The sequence below is a fragment of the Pangasianodon hypophthalmus genome, chromosome 11 (genome assembly GCF_027358585.1).
Source record: "Pangasianodon hypophthalmus isolate fPanHyp1 chromosome 11, fPanHyp1.pri, whole genome shotgun sequence".
Taxonomy (NCBI): Eukaryota; Metazoa; Chordata; class Actinopteri; order Siluriformes; family Pangasiidae; genus Pangasianodon; species Pangasianodon hypophthalmus.
The window spans coordinates 9407791-9415276 of record NC_069720.1 but is presented as its reverse complement, the minus strand read 5'-3'; positions in this window follow the sequence as shown (position 1 = coordinate 9415276).

Genomic DNA, 7486 nt, shown 5'->3' with positions numbered 1-7486 from the left:
AAGACATTAGACATGAGGAAAATCTGACCTTTTGTCCAAATCGGTTAACGTGGTCAATATCACAAATTTGTTTACATTTAAATTGGGACCTAGAAATAGTGTAGAATCTTGAATATAGAATATATTTATATATGTTTATCTCCCAGATTTACAATGTGGCCTTAGAATTTTGGACCCCACTGTATTTAATTGTGACAGAAAGGTTCATTAAACATAAAAGCAGATATTTCATTGCTTTTTGTTGGCTTTGTACTTGTACTCTGCTCAGTGACAATAAAGTTGAATCTAATCTAATCTAATTCGTTGGTTGCATAAGTATTCACCGTCTGGGTCAATACTTTTAATGATGGATTTAAAGGTGGTCCATAGGATGCTCAAATTTTTATTTTATTTTATTTTTTTAAATAACCAAACCCTGACTGATACTTTCCCAGAACATTGTCCTGAACTTGTTTTGATAGCCCCTTGGATTTCATGATGCTGTTTGTTTAGGTATGTTCTCTAACGTACTCCATTTAAATAATTATGTGACTTCTGATGGCAACTGGTTACACCAGAACCACATTAAATAATTTTCACAAATATATGGATTATTCCCCCCTCACTCTGTGCAAGGCACTGTACAGCTGGAGTCAACCACTGAATTAAAAATATTTAGCATCATTTACACTGCTTCGCATATTCTCGTTAGATGACTAATGGGATGCACACAGCGCCATTCAAGTTGCTGTGTTTTCACCATCTCTGCTTAGTTCAGTTTTCAGGTCATCATTCACTTTCTCCATGTCTTTTGCCTCATTTCTTAAATCATCCCTTTGCACACATTTGGATCTCTGTGGAGGGTGCAGACTTCAAAGGCAACTCTCTTCAGCAGGATCTAGCACTTGGTGTCTGTCACACTCAGGAATCCTCATTCCCATAGCAAAAAGAGGAAAGTTAATTTGCACAGCTCCACAGGGACTCTTTCCAGGATGTATGAGTACAGGTTTAAATAAAGCATCTGGCCAGCGGCATGATATGTGACTGAGGCCAGTGTCGGCGAACCTCGCTCCCTAATCTAATCAAGACTCTCACCTCATGTAGCATTTGAACTCAGAGCTCCAGTGAGAATTTACTTGCTGAAATGAACTGAGGCCTGTTTTCTTTTTCAATCTGACAGTGCCAGAAAACAGATAAAAAAAAGGTCTTTAGTGTAATTAGGGGAAATATGACTAGCCTGACATTGCAACAATTATCTATTAGCTGAAAAAGTGGGTGATTATTTGTAATTGTAGGTGGTCCTGTCACCATGTGGAGTCATAATGAAAAAGAACAGCTGGCAATTTCTGAGCAACTTCCTCTTTCTCTCTGTGACCAGGGAATTATACAGTTCCCTCCAAAAGTATTGGAACAGCAAGGCCAATTCTTCTGGTTTTGCTATACACTGAGTATATTTGGATTTTAGATCAAAAGATGAATATGAGATGATAGATCAGAATTTCAGCTTTCATTTCCTGATAATTATATCTTATTTATATTCCAGAACTTTTGTGGCTCAGCTCTGTATTTCTTTGTGAATTCCAATCTGGCCTCCGATTCTTACTGCTGATGAGAGGTTTGCATCTTGTGGTTTTGGCCTCTATATTTCTGCTCTCAAAGTCTTCTTTGAATGGTGGATTATGACACCTTTATCCCTGCCCTGTGGAGGTTGTTGGTGATGGCACTGGCTGTTGTTTTTGGGTTTTTTCTTCACAGATCTCACAATGTTTCTGTCAGCAACTGCTGTTGTTTTCCTTGGCTTTTCTTGTTCGATGTCTGCTTGTTAGTATACCAGTGGTTTCATTCTTTTTCGGGACATTCCAAAATTGCTGTATTGGTTATGCCCGATGCTTTTGCAGTGGCTCTGATACAAGTCAGACAGCGCACACCTGGGCAACAAGAAACACCTCTTAGTCACATGTTCCAATAATTTTGATCACTTGAAAAATAGGTTGTTTCAAACAAAAGGTGCCATGTTATAAGTTGTTTAACACATCTAGATGTAAATATCAGGAAATGAAAGCTTAAATCTATCATCTCGTATTTGTCTTTTGATCTCAAATCCAAATGTTTTCCGTGTATAGCAAAAACCATAGAATTGGCGTTGCCGTTCCAATATATTTGGAGGGGCCTGTCTATTATGAAAAAGTATAAAGCAGTTATTACATCACTTCCATCATATGCTTTGCTATGTTCTTCACTGGATTAAAAATCAGGTGATTGTCCATAGTCCTGGTGTGTAGTGAACGAAGTATACTGTTCATCATTGGCAAAGGTATTTGCCAGATAAGACATCTTTACTCACTAAACATCAGCCCTTCACCACTGATATCACTTAGAGATTATGTGTAGCACAGCTGCTTTACCTACAGCTGAGCAAAAGTGATCACCATACACCAATACTGTGTAGTTAAACATTAAATAAACCATATTAATTTTGGTGAAAATTGGTACATTTAATTAAGCTTTTATACAATTTATTATTTCTATATATTGTTACTTGTTTAATTAATTTATTAATAAATTAATTATTAATGTGGTTCTTTCTAAAATGGATTGTAAAATGGATTGTAAAATTAATGTGTTTTGGGCAAAGTAGAAAGTAGGCTTACATCATGTGCTAAAATAAATAATAATTCTATCTAGGGCGCATCTGTGTACCCTTGATCTATAAGCCTACTCTCTCGTTAATTTCTCTGAGTGCATTTATACTATTAGCACACAGTAAAAATGGTGGATGTTTATCGATTATGGATTTAAAGGCTGAAGGATGTAGGATCCAGGACACAAGGGATGCACTAAGTGTTTCAAGGAGCAATTCATGGAAAAGTCATGTGAACAACAATTGGCTTTAAGAAAAATAGTGAGGCAAGTCACTATTTAAAAAAGGTATCAGTTCCCCATGTTTACATTTACATTCACATTTATGGCATTTGGCCATAAATGTATTTGAATGTATCCCCATCTTTTGTATTTGAAACAGCACACTGTCTTGTTCACAAGAATGATGAATTTCCAGGGTGAAAGTTTACCTAGGTGAAGTTAGGTACAGAGTAAAAATAATCAGCTACCAGAAATGCATTTCTCTTTCTTAGTCAAGTGACTTCACTGAGTGCTCCTTAAAGGTTACTTGTGATGTGATCCCAAATATGTCATCTAGAAAATATAATGTGACAATTCAGTTTTTATTGCATAGCACTTTTAACAATAGACATTGTCACAAAGCAGCTTTGGAGAAAAGCAGATGAAGATTCTAAAATAGCTTTCTGTTCGGCTATTTTAAATGTGCTCTAGAAATAAATTCGAATTGAAATTGAATTGAAAGATTTAGATCCCGAAGTGACACTAGCAAGAAAAAAAAACAACCTCTGAGACAACATGAGGAAGAAACCTTGAGAAGAACCAGACTCAAAAGAGAATCCACACCAGTCACCTTGTGAGATTAAAAATCATTACACTACTACAACCATAGGCTTTAAAGTCCAACAGTAGTTAGTATGATGAAAGGATGTTTGGTATGAGCACATTCTGAACACTATAATAGCTCCCTTAATCAACACCTAATACTGCCGCTGCAATGTTATACAGCACTGAATGTCATTCTTTCTGACAATATGAAGCTGCAAGCAGGTATATACACAGAAATCCATGATACTGGGAGTTCTCCATGTCACACCAACAGCACTACAATTGGTGAAATGCAGCCTGCTTCATCCAGCAGCTGAAATCCTGTCACCTTCCTTAGAATTTTCCCTTCCAAAGACGTACCATAAGGTACCTTCCAAATGCATGGACTTTCTCTCTTTTTGTCTTTCATTAAAAAACCCATTAACACTCCCATAAACCTCCTGAACTTGTACTGCTTTTACTGAAATCACAGCATTACTCAAGGCTTCAACTCTGCCGATAAAATGAATCCAAATTTCTTTTTTGTGATTATATTATTAGGCACACACATAGGGCCACATGTACACAGTTTAATTTTTGCCAGCTGCTTCTCTATCAATGAGTTTACTTGTGTCCTGCTCAGTCCAGCAGTTAATCAATTTAATAGGGCCTCAGTTTTTCGTCTTCTGTTAAATTCATTTAGGTGCCACTCATTTTCTTGGCAGATGGTTTGTTTGGACTATAAATTGTGTTGCAGAGTCTTGTTGGAAAACATATGCTTTTTTGCACTCCATCTTTTGCTGTCATTTTTAAAATAACTGCCATGATAAGATTTTTTCTTCAAGAGGTAATATTCCCAAATGGGTCTAAAAATGACCAATGGGCAGATGTAGCAGTAATGTGCACCAGGAAAAAAAAAATGAAGAAAGACTTGTTTTGGGCGAATCATAATTATTTCTTCAAAAGGTGGTAACTCATAAAAGACTGAAGTATCAGAGGTGCAATGATTCACATTAATATCAGTAAATAATTCACCAAAGTCTCCTTTTTAATAGAATTTTTTATCAAACATATCCAAGAAAGTCTTGCTTTCTGAAGACAATATTTCATTTCCTGTATTATACGTAGCTTTATGAAGAAGTACAGGTGGATGACAAATTAAAGGGGAAAGAAGTCACTGCAAATCAATACAAAGTTTTTCAGACAGATCACCTCTATCCTAAGATAAAACATTTCTATCCTGATGGGATTGGTGTCTTCCAGGATGACCGCACCCCAATCCACAGGGCACTAGGGCTCACTGAACAATTTGATGAAGATGAAAATGATGTAAATCATATGCTATGGCCTTCACCATCCCCAAATCTCCAACTAATTGAATATACTATAGTGCATTGAACGTGTTCTGGAGGCTCATGGTGGCCCAACACATTTCTAAAACACTTGTATATGTATATATTTTTTCCTTTGACTGTAGATCTACATATATTATTAATTTACATATACAATAAGCCTTAAGCTTGCATCAGCAATTCCTCATGCATGCTCAGGGCTGTGTACAGCTATGGATTCCTTTCATGCCTCTTGGTATAAAACTAATGAAATATGTCATCTGAAAAACATAATTCATTAGCAGGGTTTCAGAAAGCACACGGGCTTCAATTCTGCACGCTGTGTGCTACACAATGCACAGCTCGAGGTTTTCAATCAATAACTCTAAACAAGGCATGCTGTTGGCTTCATGGTGTTAATTTTATTTATAGTAAAACATCACGCAAGCATTACTGTGCCAGCATTTTTACACCAAAGTGACATTTTAAAAAAAAAAACTCTGGAAGTCTAGAAATACGCCTTTACCCTTTAACATAGCTAACAGAAGATGAAATCTAGTATGAAAGAATGATCATGATTACATGTTTAATGCTGTTTGGCCCAAGCTAATACAATTCTGTCAGTTTTGTTCATTTCAAGTGTTTACATTTTAATATATTTTCAACTCTAACACACTGGCACACTTCAAGAAAGAATATTTAAATATTATACACAATGACTTTCTTAGAGTTTCCACAGTGTCTAAATAATTCTCATAACCACTAATTTAACACAGATTGAGGGAATATCTTTTGGATGAATGGTGTTAAACACTGGTCTCCTTCCAATCTGACAGAGCTTGAGCAACATTGCCCAAGAAGCATGGGCGAATATATCAGGATCCAGATGTGCAAAGTTGACAGAGACATATCCTAGAAAACTCCAGCTGTAATTGCAGTCAAATGCGGTATTGACTCAGGAGGTCACTGGAGATGAATTAATGAATAAACCGTTCCTGTCACAATGTTCAATATGACATCAGATTTTCTAGTGACATTTCTTAGCACTAGGATTACAATGTTTGCCCTTTGACCAATCTGCACATTTAAATTAATTTTACATTTCCTTACCGCAATGTACCATCAAACTCTTATCCGAAATGCACTGCTGTGGACAGCAAGACATTTCCAGTACTTTATCACACATATTGTGTTTTGTATGAACGCATATCATTGTGCATATTCCACTGTGCATGTTGTATGTGTGTTCCACTATTGGTTGTAGTTCATCCTTCTCTTTGTCTTTTTCTGTTAAGGTTAAACCCACTGTGAGCTCTCCGCATGTGCTGGCTCTCAAAGAGCGATAGAGAGAGAGAGAGAGAGAGAGAGAGAGCAACCAACCACACTGCCCCCCATGACCTTAGATCCTCACCACCTCAAGTTCAGTACCATCTGTTGCCCAGATTAAAGGCCGAGCCCCTACCAAGACCTCACAGTCAGCAATGACACGCAAAACTATACGATATAAATGTACACAGCTTTACAAGCCATAACCTTTAACTCAGAGGTGAAAAAAGGGTGAAAAAAAGAAGTGACAAGTCAAACACCTATTAGGCCCTTGTGTTTTTCTTTTTTTGTTTCATTCTTTTGGGATGCTGGATTAGTAGTAAAACCAGAAAATGTCACGTAAACATTGAAATATTGTGCCAGTATTATCACACCACTTCACCAAAAGGCCTTCAGTTGAAGTTTAAATAAAAGCTGTAGCCAAAAATAGTAACTTCTTGTATTCCAGACAACATATACATTTGGAAAAGCTCAGTTTAAAGCTACTGGATGTTGAAGTTCCAGTATTTAAACCGCAGAAATCAACAATATGGCTGCAAGCCGAGAGAAGAAGATACATCTAATGGTAAAACACTCAAACATTTCTTAAACACTTTAAAAAAATCTCAAACTCTTTAAAAAAAAAAAAAATCTTAAACACTTTAAGACTGAAAATACATGAGTCAAATTTCCATATAAACTGTGGGTTTAGCCATTTTATTTGCTTTTACTTCATTTTAGGAGCTCTGCCCACTGGACACCTTTTGGATTACAGAGGTGGGAAGTAATAAAATACTATATTATAATACTATATTATTTAGTTAGTGTACTGAAGTCTGGTTTTTAAGTATCTATTATTTACTTTAGTTTGTGATGCACATAATACCTTTGACCTTTACTACATTTAAAAAGAAAAATCTCTACTTTCTCCTTACTACATTTCCAAATCAGTATTTCTCTATATAATCTCTACAAATATACAGTGTTTGTAAAATCATAAGGTGACTTTTACCATCAGACAGCTTCAAGGATTTGATCTAAATCAGAATTAGACCCAATACCTTTCACTGGAATCTATATGTTACTATGTACACTTTGTATTTATGTAAGTTATTATCAGAGTTATTACCATTCTAGCTATCATTTGATGTATTAATAATAAAGCTGTTGTTAGTTAACTTTAGCTAATGTTTACCCATGTTCATGTTCAATGGTGAAAGAGGCATTAATTTCTCAGCAGCAACTAAACAGTGTGTGATTTGAAGCAGACGTCTTTTTATTTTGTGAAGCTTTCTTGCACTCTTACTTTAATATGTTGAAGTAAATTTAAGAGTTTATATTTTTCTACTTTCACTTTAATGAAGAATTTGAAGCTGTATTTTTTAAAAGAATTTGGGTATTTTTACCACTACCAATTATTATTATTATTATTAAGTATTAGCCTA